We start from the raw sequence: 18,321 nt of genomic DNA, 5'->3' as shown, positions 1-18,321 counted from the left end.
TGGGCAGAAATCAAGTAACCTTCTGTATTCGCTTTTACTGTGCGTTTTTTTTTTTTTTTATTTAATCATGGGTTTCGTTTGATCTCAACTAATTTTAACAGGGTGTAGTGAATACTTCTGGGATTCCAACCCTTCCGGTGCTACAGTCACTCATTTATTAGAGCACTTTGAAAAAAAATAAATAAACTACTGCATGTACTCACAGAAAAACAAGGCAGAAAGAAAGTTAATCTCGTCCCCTCTAAGCTGCAATTCTACGTATACTGTAGCGTAAAAATGTCTAACAAGTTATAGGTGATTATGGAAGAATAATATGCAGCAGAGGGTTAAAGGATACCAGCACGATCTGAATGATAGTTTAACAAGGATTCCTCACCATGGACTATTCTGGAACACTACTTTCAAAAGGCTCTAGTTGATGCGAGTTTTTTTTAGGCTGTTTTTTCTGGTTGTAGTGACCGGCTAACAAAATTTGCACATTATCGAAAGGAGAAATGATATTGATAACCCGCCTAATCATCTCTGTGGCCTTTGAAAATAATAAGCGTTCCTGAATACGGATCTAAGAAACACACACAAAAACCTGATTAATCATCTGTGTAGCCTTTGAAAACCATCTTGCTGAGAACCTGATGCGCTTAAAAATTCGGGCCTTCGTCATTTGTCAGGTTTTATGCGGAGATTGTCAGCAGATCAGAAGACTTGAGATTGAGGGACCACGCTACACATAATGGAAGTGAGTGGAGATAGCTACCACTAAACACTCTCTCTCTCTCTCTCTCTCTCTCTCTCTCTCTCTCTCTCTCTCTCTCTCTCTCTCTCTCTCTCTCTCTCTCTCTCTCGCTTATAATAAGAATAATTTCACTATTTCTTTTTATCTTTCTACAGTTTCGTTATTATTATTATTTTTTTTTTCCCTTTTAAACGGTCTCCTTATCTACATATTTATGTTCCATCTTGCAAAATCGTTACTCTCTTTTTTCTCTTCCTGCAAAAACTTCCATCCTATTCCACCTATTATACTTTCTGTGCCTCTTCTTTTCTTCTTTCACCACCTTTTGTTCATTGTCTCCTCCTCGCCTCTCTGTCCAGCACTGTGGCCCATTCTCACAAATACTTTGCTCTCACCACGACTATTGTTCAAAGGCCACATAAATGACTAGCTGGGTTCTCAAGAGTGCTTTTTCTGTTAATATTGTAGAAATCTTGTTCATCTGTCATTAGAACCACAAAATATCTTCGAAAGCCCGTATAATTTCAACTACAGCCTTTTGAATGTAGTGAAGGTGTGGCACATAAGTGTTTCAGAGTAAGGTTTTTTCCTGCATCTCAAGTATCGGTCTTTCTGTACAGCGTGCCTGTTCAGCCGACACACAGACAATACTAAACTCGCACTTGTTGTAGGTTACAGGTGTGAACATATCCTGTTTTTTTTTTTGGTTGTGCTCAGGCCCCAAAATTGGCCCTGTGACCTTTATGTGAAACAGTACCAAACTCATCATATCCCTACGTATTCTAATGTAACCTGAGTTAACCTAACCCAGCCTAACCTAACGTAACCTAAGTTACTTAACAGCTAAATCTAACATCACAATCTGACCAAACTTAATCTAATCTAACCTAAGTTAGATTCAATCCATCGTAACACAACCTAACATAACCTGAATTAATCTAACCTAAACTAACACAACCTAACTTAACCTAATTTATCCTAATGTAACCTAACCTAATCTACCCTAACGTAATCTTGATCTAACCTAACCTAATCTACCCTAACCTAACTTAACTTAACCAAACCTAACGTAACCTAACCTAACCTAACGTAACCTCACATAATATGTGACTTAATACAGTGAGAACACTGATGTGACTTGTCCTGTGACTGAGAAGTGTGTGTGTGTGTGTGTGTGTGTGTGTGTGTGTGTGTGTGTGTGTGTGTGTGTGTGTGTGTGTGTGTGTGTGTGTGTGTGTTGTGTTGTTGTTGTTGTTGTTGTTGTGAGGGACAGGCTGAGGCAAGAGGCGGTGTGATGTGGCAGCCTTCCCCTGTGTGGTTGACAGATTTGTGACCTGTTTTACTAGGCGATTTTATTTATGTGCTGATTGTCGGCTTACTGAAAATCATCATCACTCCTTTTCCATCCCTTCTGTGAAAAATGGTGTGATGACAACGAAGAGGAGGCGGAGAAATAGGAAGAAGGAGGAGGAGGAAAATTCCAACACGTGTAGTTCACCTGTTAATATAAAACTGGTACGTGGAATAGAAAAAATTGTACTTGCCATACCAGGCGGAAGTCTGAGATAACTGATACACACGCACACTCACTGCTCGCTGACTCAGGGGCTGTTGTCCTCCACTGTCACTTGGCAGCTTAAGGTTCACGTCTTGCTCACCTCGCTAAGACCCGTATTCTGAAACGCTTTTCTCTCACACACCACGACTGTTTTCAAAGGCCACAGAGATGATTAGCCGGATTCTCAAGAGTTATTAGTATAGACATCTGGTTAATCTGTCACTAGAACCGTAAAAGAATTGAACTAGAGCCTCTTGAATGTAGTGGAGGTGAAGCACAGAAGTGTTTCGGAATATGGTACCAAGAATTTTTTCTTAAGAGGGAGCTGTTATTGTCCTTAACCCTTTCACTGCTGGAGAGTTTTTTCCCATAAGCTACAATTTTTTAGACATTTATTATTGCATTAGTCTCTTATATAGTTCTGTAGTGCAGAAAAGAGGAATTATCTACTTATTCTCTAATTTTTCCTCTCTCTTTCTCTCTCTCTCTCTCTCTCTCTCTCTCTCTCTCTCTCTCTCTCTCTCTCTCTCTCTCTCTCTCTCTCTCTCTCTCTCTCTCTCTCTCTCTCTCTCTCTCTCTCTCTCTCTGCTATAATATATACATGTGTAAAAAGACAATATGAAGTAATGTAAAGTACATAACAACTGCCAAGCGAATCGTAGCTTCTTAATTGACAGATGCTATTTTTTTTTTTATATGTAGGAGGGACACTGGCCAAGGGCAACAGAAATCCAATAAAAAAAAAAGTCCACTGAGATGCCAGTCCCAAAAAAGGGTCCAAAGCAGTAGTCAAAAATTGAAGGATACGTGTCTTGAAACCTCCCTCTTGAAGGAATTCAAGTCATTGGAAGGTGGAAATACAGAAGCAGGCAAGGAGTTCCAGAGTTTACCAGAGAAAGGGATGAATGATTGAGAATACTGGTTAACTCTTGCATTAGAGAGGTGGACAGAATAGGGGTGAGAGAAAGAAGAAAGTCTTGTGCAGTGAGGCCGTACGAGGGAAGCATGCAATTAGCAAGAACAGAAGAGCAATTAGCATGAAAATAGCGGTAAAAGATAGCAAGTAATGCAACATTGCGGCGATGAGAAAGAGGCTGAAGACAGTCAGATACAGGAAAGGAGTTGATGAGACGAAAAGATTTTGATTCCACCCTGCCCTGTCTGGAAGAGCGTTATGAGTGGGACCCCCTCCAGACATGTGAAGCACAACACTCCATACATGGACGGTTAAGGCCCCTGTACAAAGATAGCAGCTGGAAGGGTGAGAAAAAACTGGCGGAGACGTCTCAGAACGCGTAACTTCATAGAAGTTGTTTTAGCTAGAGATGAGATGTGAAGTTCCCAGTTCAGATTATAAGTAAAAGACAGACCGAGGATGTTCAGTGTAGAAGAGGGGGACAGTTGAGTGTCATTGAAAAAGAAGGGATAGTTGTCTGGAAGGTTGTGTCGAGTTGATAGATGGAAGAATTTAGTTTTTGAGGCATTGAACAATACCAAGTTTGCTCTGCCTCAATCAGAAATTTTAGAAAGATCAGAAGTCAAGCATTCTGTGGCTTCCCTGCGTGAAATGTTTACTTCCTGAAGTGCTGGACGTCTATGAAAAAAACGTGGAAAAGTGCAGGGTGGTATCATCAGCGTAGGAGTGGATAGGGCAAGAAATTTCGTTTAGAAGGTCATTGATGACTAATAAGAAGAGAGTGGGTGACAGGACAGAACCCTGAGGAACACCACTGTTAATAGATTAAGGAGGAGAACAGTGACCGTCTACCACAGCAGCAATAAAACGGTCAGAAAGGAAACTTGAGATGAAGTTACAGAGAGAAGGATAGAAACCGTAGGAGGGTAGTTTGGAAATCAAAGCTTTGTGCCAGACTCAAAAACTTTTGATATATCCAAGGCAACAGCAAAAGTTTCACCAAAATCTCTAAAAGAGGATGACCAAGACTCAGTAAGGAAAGCCAGAAGATCAAGATCACCAGTAGAGCGGCCTTGACAGAACCCATACTGGCGATCAGATAGAAGGTTGTGAAGTGATAGATGTTTAAGAATTTTCCTATTGAGGATAGATTAAAAAAACTTAAGTTAGGCAGGAAATTAAAGCAATAGGACGGTAGTTTGATGGATTAGAACGGTCACACTTTTTGGGAACAGGCTGAATGTAGGCAAACTTCCAGAAAGAAGGAAAGGTAGATGTTGACAGACAGAGTTGAAAGAGTTTGACAAGGCAAGGTGCAAGCACGGAGGTACAGTATCGGAGAACAATAGGAAGGACCCCATCAGGTCCATAAGCCTTCCGAGGGTTTAGGCCAACGAGGGCATGGAAAGCATCATTGCGAAGAATTTTAATAGGTGGCATGAAGTAGTCAGAGGGTGGAGGAGAGGGAGGAACAAGCCCTGAATCATCCAAGGCAGGGTTGTTAGCAAAGGTTTGAACGAGGAGTTCAGCTTTAGAAATAGATGTGATAGCAGTGGTGCCATCTGATTGAAATAAAGGAGGGAAAGAAGAAGCAAAGTTATTGGAGATATTTTTGGCTAGATGCCAGAAGTCACGAGGGGAGTTAGATCTTGAAAGGTTTTGACATTTTCTGTTAATGAAGGAGTTTTTGGTTAGTTGGAGAACAGACTTGGCATGGTTCCGGGCAGAAATATAAAGTGCATGAGATTCTGGTGATGGAAGGCTTAAGTACCTTTTGTGGGCCACCTCTCTATCATGTATAGCACGAGAACAAGCTGTGTTAAACCAAGGTTTGGAAAGTTTAGGTCGAGAAAAAGAGTGAGGAATGTACACCTCCATGCCAGACACTGTCACCTCTGTTGTGTGCTCGGCACATAAAGACGGGTCTCTGACATGGAGGCAGTAGTCCTCCTAAGATCCACCCAACTAGCAGAGGCAAAACGCCAGAGGCACCTTCGCTTAGGGAGATCCTGAGGAGGGATTGGAGCGATAGGACAAGATGCAGATATGAGACTGTGATCGGAGGAGCCCAACAAAGAGAGGGTGACAGTATAAGCAGAAGGATTAGAGGTCAGGAAAAGGTCAAGAATGTTGGGCGTATCTCCAAGACGGTCAGGAATACGAGTAGGGTGTTGCACCAATTGCTCTAGGTCTTGGAGGATAGCAAAGTTGAAGGCTAGTTCATCAGGATGGTCAGTGAAGGGAGAGGAAAGCCAAAGCTGGTGGTGAACGTTGAAGTCTCCAAGAATGGAGATCTCTGCAAAAGGGAAGAGAGTCAAAGTAGTCAAACAATTTCTTATAGTCAGAGGAGTTAGGTGAGAGGTATACAGCACAGATGAATTTAGTATGAGAGTGACTCTGTAGTCGTAGCCAGATGGTGGAAAACTCGGAAGATTCAAGAGCGTGGGCACGAGAGCAGGATAAGTCGTTGCGCACATAAACGCAACATCCAGATTTGGATTGAAAATGAGGATAGAGAAAGTAGGAAGGAACAGAAAAGGGGCTACTGTCAGTTGCCTCAGACACCTGAGTTTCAGTGAGGAAAAGAAGATGAGGTTTAGAAGAAGAGAGGTGGTGTTCTACAGATTGAAAATTAGATCTAAGACTACAAATGTTGCAGAAGTTAATGAAGAAAAAGTTGAGGGGGGTGTCAAGACACTTAGGGTCATTATCAGAGGAGTAGTCCGACCTGGGGTCATTTGTGGTCCCCTCCCCAGATGGGGACTCCGAGGCTGGTGTAGGAGCCGCCAAGATAATTCTGAATTCTTGAGTGAAGGATGTGTGTGTTATTAGGTGCTTGTAGTTTTGTGTGGAGGAAGAGAGTTGTCTTTACAGGGCAGGCTGTGACTGCCCCCTTGTGTTGTGAGATACAAAGGGAAACGTTCAGTGAGGTCACAGCTGGGTTTAATGATAAGTTCACAGCACCCCCTGAACAGTGCTTTAGACCTCACTGGGAGTAATTATCGTTTCGGTAGGGGCTTACTGCCTCCTCCTCCTAAGTTACAGAGAAACCAATCGACTGTTAATAATTGATTAATTAATAGACAACTGTAATCCTAAAGATCTGTGAAGAACCTTGATGCTCAAGTATATGTTTGCTAATTTCCTTTTTAAATGCTAAATAGTGGTTTGTTTTAACAAGGGTCTTTTTAACTCACAGGTAAACTGTTGAATAATTTGGGGCATGTACAGAAAACACTCTTTTAAAGTAAAATTGTTCGAAAATGTGGGCAAATTAGATTTAGTTTATTGCTTGGCGAAAACTGTCAGCAAACTTGAATACCTCATTTCCCTAAATAACTAGTGATGATTTCATAAAAAATAATAATAATAATGAAAGATATTTATGGATGGAGTCAAATCTTAACATTTTCAGTGAAGAAAAAATGTGACTGAATCAAATTTGCATAGAAAAAAATATACATATAATGATTCTATTTTGTGCTTCAGTTTCAGTATGTGTGTGTGTGTGTGTATATATATATATATATATATATATATATATATATATATATATATATATATATATATATATATATATATATATATATATATATATATATATATATATATATATATATATGTGTGTGTGTGTGTGTGTGTGTGTGTGTGTGTGTGTGTGTGTGTGTGTGTGTGTGTGTGTGTTTGTGTGTGTGTGTGTGAAATGTCATCTTCTTGGGTCGGACTGCATGGAACATAATATGAAAAAATTTTCATTAATCTAGGAAGGCGTATATTAAGAGGAGATTTGATACAGGTAATTAAGTGGTTTAAGGAATACATATCAGGGATATAAATAAAATCCTTAGGTCTTGTAATCAGGATAGAACTAGAAAAGATGGATTCAAGTTACAATTATCAAAGGATGGGAAGGAATTGAGTCTCAAATAAGGGTAAATGACTGGAATAGACTCAGTAATGATGTTTTTAGTTGTGAGTCAACAACGGGTCTTCAGAGAAATATATTTGTGGATAGGAATGATAGGTATGTATGTTTTGCAGTGGGACCACAGCGTGTAGGCCTACTGGACTTCTGCAGCTTCCCTTATTTTCTCATGTTCTAAGCGCTGAACAGGAAGGTAAAACTGGGAATCACGAATCCAGAACTACTAAACACACACACACACACACACACACACACACACACACACATAGAACTAACTGTAAAACTGCTTAGTATACTGTTGGTGGGTGGGGGCTGTGGTGAGGTGAGTCGTGGTGGAAGGTGCCCGTCTGTGGGAGAAGGGAAGTGGATGGGGAGGAGGTAGCGGAGTCTGGGGGGATAGTGGTGAAGGTGTGGGCGGGGAGACAGTGGGAGTGTGGTGGTGTTTGTGGCGGTGTAGCAGAACGCGACAGTTTAGTGTGGCCTCAACGCGCGGTACAGTGGGACGAGGTACTCTTAGTTCTGGCTCCACGATGTCTCGCCTCCTGCTCCTCCTCTGCCTCCTCCCGCTCGCCTCCCATCAGGTAGTACATCTTGAATTTTGTGAGTAAAGAAAAAAAAAAAAAAGTGGAAGAAATGAGATAAAAGGCAGTGAAATACTCAATGAATATATCATTTAGATTTTCTTGAGTTTTGTGAATGGGAAGATATAAAAAAAAAAAAAAAAATTGGACAAGTCAGTGAAGTACTTAGTAAATACATCAAGTAGATTTTCTTGAGTTTTATGAAAGAACAGGTTAGACAAGAGGCAGAAAAATACTCAGTAAATATATCAGGTTGATCTTCTGGAATTTTGTGAATGAAAACGTAAAGAGAGAGAGAGAGAGAGAGAGAGAGAGAGAGAGAGAGAGAGAGAGAGAGAGAGAGAGAGAGAGAGAGAGAGAGAGAGAGAGAGAGAGAGAGAGAGAGAGAGAGAGAGAGAGTCAAAAGCAGTGAAATACTTTTTATCAGGTAGATTTTCTCGAGTTTTGTGAATGAAAAGGTGAAAGAAATAGACAAAAACAGTGAAATACTCAATGAATAAACCGTTAAACTTTGAAAATTTGGCGAAAGTGATAAGGAATGTTTATATTGACAGTACGTATTCAAAAACTCTTGAAGATCAGCCATTCCCGATATTTGAGGTGATCTGTGATAAATTAGGTTACATTAGGTTAGGTTACTAAATCTATCCTAATTTAACAACGTAATCAGCAATTATGAATGAATCAGTTTCGTACAGGGCAGTCTCTTGGAGCGCATATGTGATATTGCTAAAGTGTGTAAGTCCTGTTAATGTGTACATTTATTTGCTCTGAGCGAAGAATAACATGAAAAAAAATATAGACAGGTTTTCAGTTTATCCTTCCTATTACTTCTTGGGTGAAATGTATCTTGTGCCCCTTCAGTAGAATTCTTACGTCTGAATTATAAGTGCGTTCGTGGCGTCAGCGCTATTAAAGAGGCAGGAAAAAAAGAAGAGGAAGTAAAAGACTAATTTTGTAACAGGAGAAAATGGTGTTGCTGATGCATTTTCTCTCAAGAAAAAGGTTATTAATTTTATTTTACTTTACTGTTTCACCAGCTTTCACCATAACTCGGGCAGGTGAGGACAAGGGAACACGGCAACACTATCACTGACTGATGCTCTCACTTGATTGGTCCACGTATTCCCGTCTTGTTTTAGAACGTGCGACAAATTTACTTTAATTGTATATCTGAGCCCATTCTTAAATTGAAAGATAACAGACTTTTCTTATTTTAATAATCCTGTTTCCAGGATTATCAGCAGGGTTTGATATAAAGCGTCAGTTTACTGCACGTTTCAAAACAAGACGGGAAAGCGTAGACCAGTCAGCAAGTGAGAGCATCAGTGAGTGGCAATGTTACTGTGTTCCCGTATCCTCTCCTGCCACACTGCTGCCGCGCGACTGGTGAACAGTATAAGCATCACACAACACTTCTCGCTTGCCATAAGGCTAACTTAAAGAGATACGAGTGAGGAGCTGGTGACACTTTCCTGGCGAACTGGTATATTCTTACACAAGTAAAGACGCATCCATTATCATTATTATTATTATTATTATTATTATTATTATTGTTATTATTATTATTATTATTATTATACTTTCATGTTCTCATCGAACAATAAAGAGATGTACTGCTGTGTTCATCTGTAGCTTCCTTATTTATTTATTTATTTATTTTATTTGTGAGCGTGAGCTGTAACCTCGCGGAGAGTGCAAAGGTTATGTTGGGCTGATGTGCTGGAGGGTTCACGCTTCGCTCACCCCACCCTCGCGCTCAGAGAGAACAGCAACTGCTTGCTCAGCTGTGAAAAATCCTGAGTTTTGTAAGAGCCGCGCGAACCATGGCTTGTTTGGTAAACAGGTAAAGAGGAGACGGTGCTACTGTATGTGTGTGTGTGTGTGTGTGTGTGTGTGTGTACGCTAACAAGAAGAAACTTCTCATATCCAGAGAAGCAGTCACTCGTCACAACATAAAATAACGAGGAGCAGGTCATGCCTGTGCAAGCTTGAGTTTTCCCTGCAAGAGGCGCGGCGTGAGGCGGCAGGTGGTGTCCATGGCTTCTATAATTATGTACTTAAGAAATGAAGTCAAGGAGCGCATTCTCCAACGTTTCGGGGCTTCATATTGACTGCTTTCAGTAGGTGTAGTGAACGTAGAGTGAAATTGGTATTTTCAAGAGTCTTGTAATGATTCTTGTGGTAGATGAACAAGGCCTTTGGATCAACAATGGAAATAAAAAGAAAAACACTTATGAGAACAGGACCAGTCATGTTTACGGACTGAAAATACTTCTTAGAGGAGGGGACATCGTTTATAAATACAGGTCCGGTCCGGGTGCGTGCACGTCCTGGGTGGGACCTGGTAATGACCTACCTGTCGTACCAAGTTGAGCAGACCCACTTCTGAGATAATAATTGAACAAACCCCGGACACCGCGTTCCCTCCAGCTATCTGTGGCAGAAAGGAAAGCAAGATCACGCAACAGAAAAAAATGGCACTGAAATTTCCATGGGGAGTGATACTTGAACTATTACTATCACGACTAACAAGCGGGGAAGAGAAGTAGTGCTAGATCATCCAAAAACACCATAGAGAAAAGCAAGGTTTCATTATGACACGGGAAAGAGTGAAAAGTTTTGCTTAAATAATTTGCAAGACAGGTACTTGTGCATCATCAGTAGATGAAGCAAGATTTCATTATGACACGGGGAAGAGTGAAAACGTTTGCCTTAATAAGTTCAAGACAAATACTGTTGCATCATCAGCAATGCCCTAGAGAAAAGTAAGGTTTCATTTTGACACGAGGAACAATGATAAGTTTTGCTATAATGATGCGTAGTATTTTTGGTTACGAGATGAAGTGTGAGATTGCCTGCAAGACCATATTCAGGACTACGCTTTGCTCTCTTACCACGATTATTTTCAAAGGCCACAGAGATGAATAGCCAGTGTCTCAAGAATGTTTCTTCTCTTAATAATGTAGAAATCTTATTAACCTGTCACTAGAACCGTAGAAACACTTAAAAACCTGTGTTATTTCAACTAGAACTATTAGAAAGTAGTGGAGGTGCGGGCAGAAGTGATTCAGAATACAGTGCTGAGTGGCGCAGGTCTAACAGGCGGGTGGTAAGCGGGAGTATAAGATAAAATGCCTTAGTAGGTCAGATTCATAGATGAGGATCCCACCAGGTATTAGCTAGACAGGAGGTGCCTCGTGTACGCCATCTGGCCTTTTGTACCCCCTTTTATGACCGTGTGTGTGTCTGTGTGTGTGTGTGTGTGTGTGTGTGTGTGTGTGTGTGTGTGTGTGTGTGTATGTGGAGCGAGATGTACTTGATTTTCGCCGTGAAGTTTAAAGTATGACAGTCAGAAATGGAAGAATTACATCTAAGGAAGACTTCGAGTAGTAATTTTGCAATTAGTTCTTGTCGTCGTGATGATAACAGTAGTGGTTGTACTATTACTAGTGATAATGACAGTAGCAGCAGCAGCAGGGGCAACAACAACAACAACAACAACAACAACAACAACAACAACAGTAATAATAATGGTGATAATATTAATATTACTACTACGAGTGCTGTTGTTATGTACTATTCGCACTACTACAATTGCTGCTATTACTGCTGTTATTACTAACTTCCACTACTACTACTGCTACTACTACTACTACTACTATTATGATAATTACGTCGTATTTATTATTATTATTATTATTATTATTATTATTATTATTATTATTATTATTATTATTATTAGTGGTGGTGGTGGTGGTGGGGATGGTAGTGGTGGTGGTGGTGGTGGGGGTGGTAGTGGTGAGTACTATCCAGGTCTTGTTCCAGACAGGATTACCTGCCTTACAAGGCCGCCATGGTCCACACACACACACACACACACACCCGTAACAAGTAGCGGCTCTTCCATTCTCCCCCTCCCCACGGTCTCTCTCTCTCTCTCTCTCTCTCTCTCTCTCTCTCTCTCTCTCTCTCTCTCTCTCTCTCTCTCTCTCTCTCTCTCTCTCTTCATATACTCAAAGGTTTATGATTCACTGCAGCTTTGCATTTATGTACGTGTATAACATTTTCGTACTCTCAAGTTTTTCATACTTGTATTTCTCATACTCAAATTTCCATACGCTCGACCCAAGCTCCTCCATACTCTCAAACTTTTCTCTCGTACATCCTCGCACATCATCCTTCTTCCATCTGTAGAACAACCATTTTCTTCCTCTTTGTAAGGAATTCACTACTCTAAAGATGAGACAGAATGGTGTTAGTATCCTCTTAGTTCCTTGATTCTCCTGATCATCCCTGTAAATATCTTCTTTCCATCTAAGACCTGTATTCCGGAACGCTCTGCTCTCTCACCACAACTGTTTTTCAAAGGCCACAGAGATGATCAGTCGGCTTCTCAGTGTGTTTCTGCTGTTAATAATGTAGAGATTTTGTTAACTGCCACTACAACTATAAAAAAAAAAAACCAAAAAAAAAAAAAAAAACGTGTAACTTCGAGTGGAGCCTTTTGGAAAGTAGTGGAGGTGCGACGGGTTTCAGAGTATGGTTCTAACAGTCATTTTCTTCCTCTTTGGAGAGAATTTATGCCTTTGAAGATGGAACGAAATGCTATTAGTACACTCCCTGACTCTTGATTCTCCTGACCATCCTTCCTCACACGTATTACGATAACTGAGTATATTATGTAATGACCTCACACTGACACTTACTGAAAGAAGGATAGGCAAAGATTGGTTTATGCCTAGCAGGTTTGTGGATGATTGGAACAAACCTAGCGAGAACGTAGTAGATGCAGAGACATTAGATAGATTCGAGGGGAGGTTAGATAAATTCATGGATGAGAGCTAGAGATGGAAAGTGAAGTGATCAAGACCTGCCTTGTGGAGACCACCTAGCCGTTTGTGGTCTTATTGTCTTATGTTCCTTTTGCATTCTTATATCCTAGTAGACTTCAGGCAGCGCCCCGGGAAGCCTTAACAGTTAATTGATGGTGAAAGAACAATGAGAACTCAATCAATAATGTCTGATGAGGTCTTCGAAAATATGTCAAGAGAGAATTAAATGTTTCAAGGTAGGGACTGGCGCGATGGGTGGGTGTGGTCAAGGTTACGGGAACGGGTTTGCCTCTCAAGGTCAGGACACCACCAGAATTCTCCCGCGGCATATAACTCTTCCCCTCCCCATTTTTTTATTATCACTGTCCTCTTGTTCTTACCCGTTCATAGCCCAGAGAGAGAGAGAGAGAGAGAGAGAGAGAGAGAGAGAGAGAGAGAGAGAGAGAGAGAGTAAATATTTATCCACTCTTCCTTAAAACCACAAACACACCAACACACATTGAGCTGAAATATTGTTACCAGAATACTTGCCTTTCTGGGAACTACTGTAAACTGACCCACATTTCTCTCTCTCTCTCTCTCTCTCTCTCTCTCTCTCTCTCTCTCTCTCTCTCTCTCTCTCTCTCTCTCTCTCTCTCAGAAAAAAACAGAAAAATGATCCCCGATGCCCCAGTGTTAAGATTAGTTGAGTCACTGTGTTGCAAGATAGAAAACGGGGTGAGGTGTGTTTCATTATATTACTTCGAGGCCGTCTGGTTAATGAGGCTTATTTTCCTGCCCAGGATGATTGATGTCTGCCGCCTTGGGTGTGAGGGAGGTATGGGGTTGTTATTGTTGTTGTTGTTGTTGTTGTGTACAGGCAGTGTTGATGTCAAGTTGTCAACCCACGTGTGTGTGTGTGTGTGTGTGTGTGTGTGTGTGTGTGTGTGTGTGTGTGTGTGTGTGTGTGTGTGTGTGTGTGTGTGTGTGTGTGTGTGTGTCTGTGTGTTTGTTTTCCTGTATTTAGGATGAACAAGAAATAATACTTTTGTCTCAGTTTTGCTAAATATTCATGTATATCTACGTAGATGTATGTGTGTGTGTGTGTGTGTGTGTGTGTGTGCATGACAGTAGTAAGAGAGTTGCCGGGGTCATGGCTGTCTCAGCACACTGGGGAATGGTGAGGGCAGTATTATCCCTTCAGTTATTATCTCCCCTTCCCTTCCTGCGTGGCCATATCCCTCCTCCTGCATGAAACATATCCACCTGTCTCCGCCTATCATCCCCATCCATGCACTACTTGCACCCTGTCCTCTAGACTCAAGATCTAAGGCTACATCACTACAAGTACTTTTAGGCCAGTATTCACAAACGCTTTGCTCTCTCGCCACTACTATTTTTAAAGGCCACATAGATGATTGACTGGGTCCTCAAGACTATTACGTTTGTTATTAATGTTAAAATTTTGTTAATCTGTCAGTAGAACCACCAAACATCCCTAAAAACCCGTGTAACTTCAACCAGAGTCTTTTGAAAATAGTGGAGGTGCGGCGCAGAGGTGCTTCAGAATATGGTGCTTACTTGTATGGATTCATGGTTTGAATTCCCAAGTATCAAAAAAAAAAAAAAAAAATACAGCGGAAGTGTCGAGGAGTTGCCTGTCAGTGTTTGTTGAGGGGGAACACTTCCAGCACAACTCAAGCAATCCACGTCTTGCAATAGCTCGCCTGATTTCATCTTTAATGTTCATGGTTTTAAAATCTCAATGTGCATTTCCCTCATGGTGCCAGGGGGCTCACCGTGGTGCCACACTCCGCATGCTGTGACCCCTCTCCTGGTGCCAGGATTCTCAGCGTGGTGCCACACTCCGCATGCTGTGACCCCCCTCCTGGTGCCAGGGGGCTCAGCGTGGTGCCACACTCCGCATGCTGTCACCCCCCTCGTGGTGCCAGGGGGCTCAGCGTGGTGCCACACTCCGCATGCTGTCACCCCCATCGTGGTGCCAGGGGGCTCAGCGTGGTGCCACACACCGCATGCTGTCACCCCCTTTATGGTGTCAGGTAGCTCAGCGTGGTGCCACCATTTCTCATGCTGTCACCTCCCTTCCCCGTTTCCTCCCGGATATTGATGTGCTGTTCGTTCAGGCCAGTCGTGTGCTCACTGCCAACCACCTTCTGTCTGCGGAATTTAACTGTCAGGCTAACACACACACACACACACACACACACACACACACACACACACACACACACACACACACACACACACACACACACACACACACACACACACACACACACACACACACACATATTCGCGTATTGTATTCTTTTCTCTTAATTGTGTTTTGTAAAACCTGTCAACTGTTTACCTTTAAGAGTGGAGCAGATCGTGAGAAATTTTACGAAAGCTCCGTTTAAGTTGAGCTCAAGTTTGTCCCTCCCGTTGCCTCTGTGCACGACCTCACCGCGCCACGCCACACATCCTGCACGGCCAGTACTGCGTGGCGCGACAACAGACGCACCAGACCACCTTGGAGATTTCCGACACCCTATAACTGTTCTTAACATGCAACATTTACTCTTAAACATTATATGTTTGCTGTGCAGCGCTGATCAATATCAAGAATGATAATATCTCACGTCGCTGGTGTGGCGCCTTGGCGTCATCCACACCAGAGGAGGTGCGTCTGGCGTGCTGCCATTGCTGGCGGGCGGAACGTGAGGTGGCTCTTTTATTTCATCTGGTCATTCATTTTCCTCCACTCAGCTGATGACGGAGTCTACTGCATATTTCACATGGTGGCCGCACTCTTGCCTGGATTTGCCCGCCTCCGCGTACTTTTACGTTCCACAATTTTTTTTTTTTTTTTTTTTTTTTTTTACCATGAGGTGAAGGGGTTTGACTCACATCCCCTTGCTGTGGTGCAGTCAAGAGTAAAAAGACGGTCTACACTAGATGTCTCAGCCATCCACCTGCTCCCACACGCAACCTTTGCATTGAGTTCCACTATCTTGTGGCATTTACTCCACAACTCACCAATAATTCTCTCTTGACATTTCTGAACTAAAGTACCCATAAAAACATTTCTTCTTCATTTCTTTATTTGTGACCAATACATTACAAGACACTATAACTGTCACCTCTTTCTAAGTAAAGGTGAAATCTTTCGTCAGATAATTGCTAAAAACCTTTGATAGATGTTGCCTTCTTCCTTCATTTTCTTGTTCAACTAATTTTTCTTGTTGTTGAAATTGTACTTTTCCTCTGGCTGTACCTCGGAAGGGCAGCGTTATGACGCGTTTATGTTTCTGCGCCCAAGGTCTGTATGATTATGTATCTTTGTTTGCGCCTATCATCTGCCATTCTCCCTTTATACAACCATAAGAAAGAACAAGAAAATAAGAAGACAGCTGAAGGACAGTTGGTCTACACAAAGCAGCTTCTAAACATTTAAAACATTTAAAACGTAATGTCATCCATAAAATTATCCAGCCCCATTTGAAACTGTGACGTCTTAGCAGTTACCACGTTCTTGAAATGTTTGTTCCCCTCGTTTTCAAACCTATATGTGAAGCAATTATTATCCATTTCCTTATATCTTTATATGACTAAAAAGATATGTGAGATGAGGCGTATTCCTTTACGAAAGGAGATTGAGGCCTTTAAATTTACGTTCCTTAGAGGGGCGAAGGAAAAGAGGGGACCTAAGAGAGATCTTTAAATGGTATTGAGAATATAACAAGCGTGACGTAAGTAAAATTCTCAGAATTAGTAATCAGGATAGGAACAGAAATAGTAATGGGTTCATGCCTGAAAAAGTTAGATTTAAGAAGGAGATCTAAAAGCATTGACTCTCAAATAGGATGGTAAATGCATGAAATGGACTCAGTAATCAGATTGCTAGTGCTGGGTCATTAAGGAACTTTAAAAGAAGACTAGACAAATTTGTGGAGAGTGATGATAGATGGAAATAGGTAGGTATGTTTAATACAGGGACTGCTATGTGTAAGCTTGATGGATTCTTGCAGCTTCCCTTATTTTCTTATGTTCTTATGTTCTTGTCTGAATTTGTCTGGTTTATAATGATGCATGGAATGACTGCCCTTCCCTTTACCTTGTCCCGAAGAAAAGAAACAACTCTAGTATTCCCAAGTAGCTCGTCTTCTCATCATCAACCTTCCTTCCTGATACTCAGTCAGGATTCCGCTGAGGACGTCTTCCTTTTTTTTTTATTTATTTATTTATTTATTCTTTTTTACTTAGGAGGGACACTGGCCAAGGGCAACAAAGATCCAATAAAAAAAAATGCCCATTGAAATGCCAGTCCCATAAAAGGGTCAAAGCAGTAGTCAAAAATTGATGGATAAGTGTCTTGAAACCTCCCTCTTGAAGGAATTCAAGTGATAGGAAGGTGGAAATGCAGAAGCAGGCAGGGAGTTCTAGAGTTTACCAGAGAAAGGGATGAATGATTGAGAATACTGGTTAACTCCTGCGTTAGAGAGGTGGACAGAATAGGGGTGAGAGAGAGAAGAAAGTCTTGTGCAGCGAGGCCGCGGGAGGAGGGGAGGCATGGAGTTAGCAAGATCAGAAGAGCAGTTAGCATGAAAATAGCCGTAGAAGACAGCTAGAGAAACAACATTGCGGCGGTGAGAGAGAGGCTGAAGACAGTCAGTCAGAGGAGAGGAGTTGATGAGACGAAAAGCTTTTGATTCCATCTTGTCTAGAAGAGCAGTATGAGTGGAACCCCCCAGACATGTGAAGCATACTCCATACATGCACGGATAAGGCCCTTGTACAGAGTTAGCAGCTTGGGGGGTGGGTGAGAAAAACTGGCGGAGACGTCTCAGAACACCTAATTTCATAGAAGCTGTTTTAGCTAGAGATGAGATGTGAAGTTTCCAGTTCAGATTATAAGTAAAGGATAGACCGAGGATGTTCAGTGTAGAAGAGGGGGACAGTTGAGTGTCAGTGAAGAAGAGAGGATAGTTGTCTGAAAGGTTGTGTCGAGTTGATAGATGCAGGAATTGAGTTTTTGAGGCATTGAACAATACCAAGTTTGCTCTGTCCCAATCAGAAATTTTAGAAAGATCAAAAGTCAGGCGTTTTTTTGGCTTCCCTGCGTGAAATGTTTACCTCCTGAAGGGTTGGACGTCTATGAAAAGACGTGAAAAAGTGCAGGGTGGTATCATCAGCGTAGGAGTGGATAGGACAAGAAGTTTGGTTTAGAAGATTATTAATGAATAATAAGAAGAGAGTGGGTGAGAGGACAGAACCCTGAGGAACACCACTGTTACTTCTTACTTTTATGTATCAGTTTATTTATGTCTAATTTAATTTGATTTTTCAACTGAACTTATTAGTGCTGAGTCACTGGGGAGTTTTAAAAGAAGATTAGATCAATTCATGGATGAGGGTGACAGGTGGAAAAAGCTGGGTATGTTTCATGTAGAGACTACCACGTGTAGGCTTGATGACTTCTTGCGGTTTCCCTTACTTTCTTAAGTTCCTATATTCTGAATAAAACAGGAGGTGAAACGGCTTGCTTCATGAGTGTGTGCCATATCTTGAACACTTACGGTATCAATACATTTACGCAACTGAGGTGACCACAACCTTATTGAAAATGTCCTGTTAATCGGCTGCCTTCTATTTTTCTCAGATAATGCTGCATAACCTCTCGCCGATATCTTTTAGGCCAATATGCTTTTGGTGTAAGTAAACCAAGAGAGAGAGAGAGAGAGAGAGAGAGAGAGAGAGAGAGAGAGAGAGAGAGAGAGAGAGAGCGCCAGGT

At 41.6% G+C, this 18,321-nt stretch overlaps 1 protein-coding gene across 6 annotated transcripts in view; it reads left to right on the top strand.

Moving 5' to 3' along the window:
* Positions 1–18,321, top strand: part of LOC135094032 (uncharacterized) — a 59,370-nt gene that overhangs the window by 34,163 nt on the left and 6,886 nt on the right. The gene's annotated exons all lie outside the window — the stretch shown is intronic.

The sequence above is a fragment of the Scylla paramamosain genome, chromosome 44 (genome assembly GCF_035594125.1).
Source record: "Scylla paramamosain isolate STU-SP2022 chromosome 44, ASM3559412v1, whole genome shotgun sequence".
NCBI lineage: Eukaryota > Metazoa > Arthropoda > Malacostraca > Decapoda > Portunidae > Scylla > Scylla paramamosain.
This window is presented reverse-complemented; position numbering and strand designations above follow the sequence as displayed.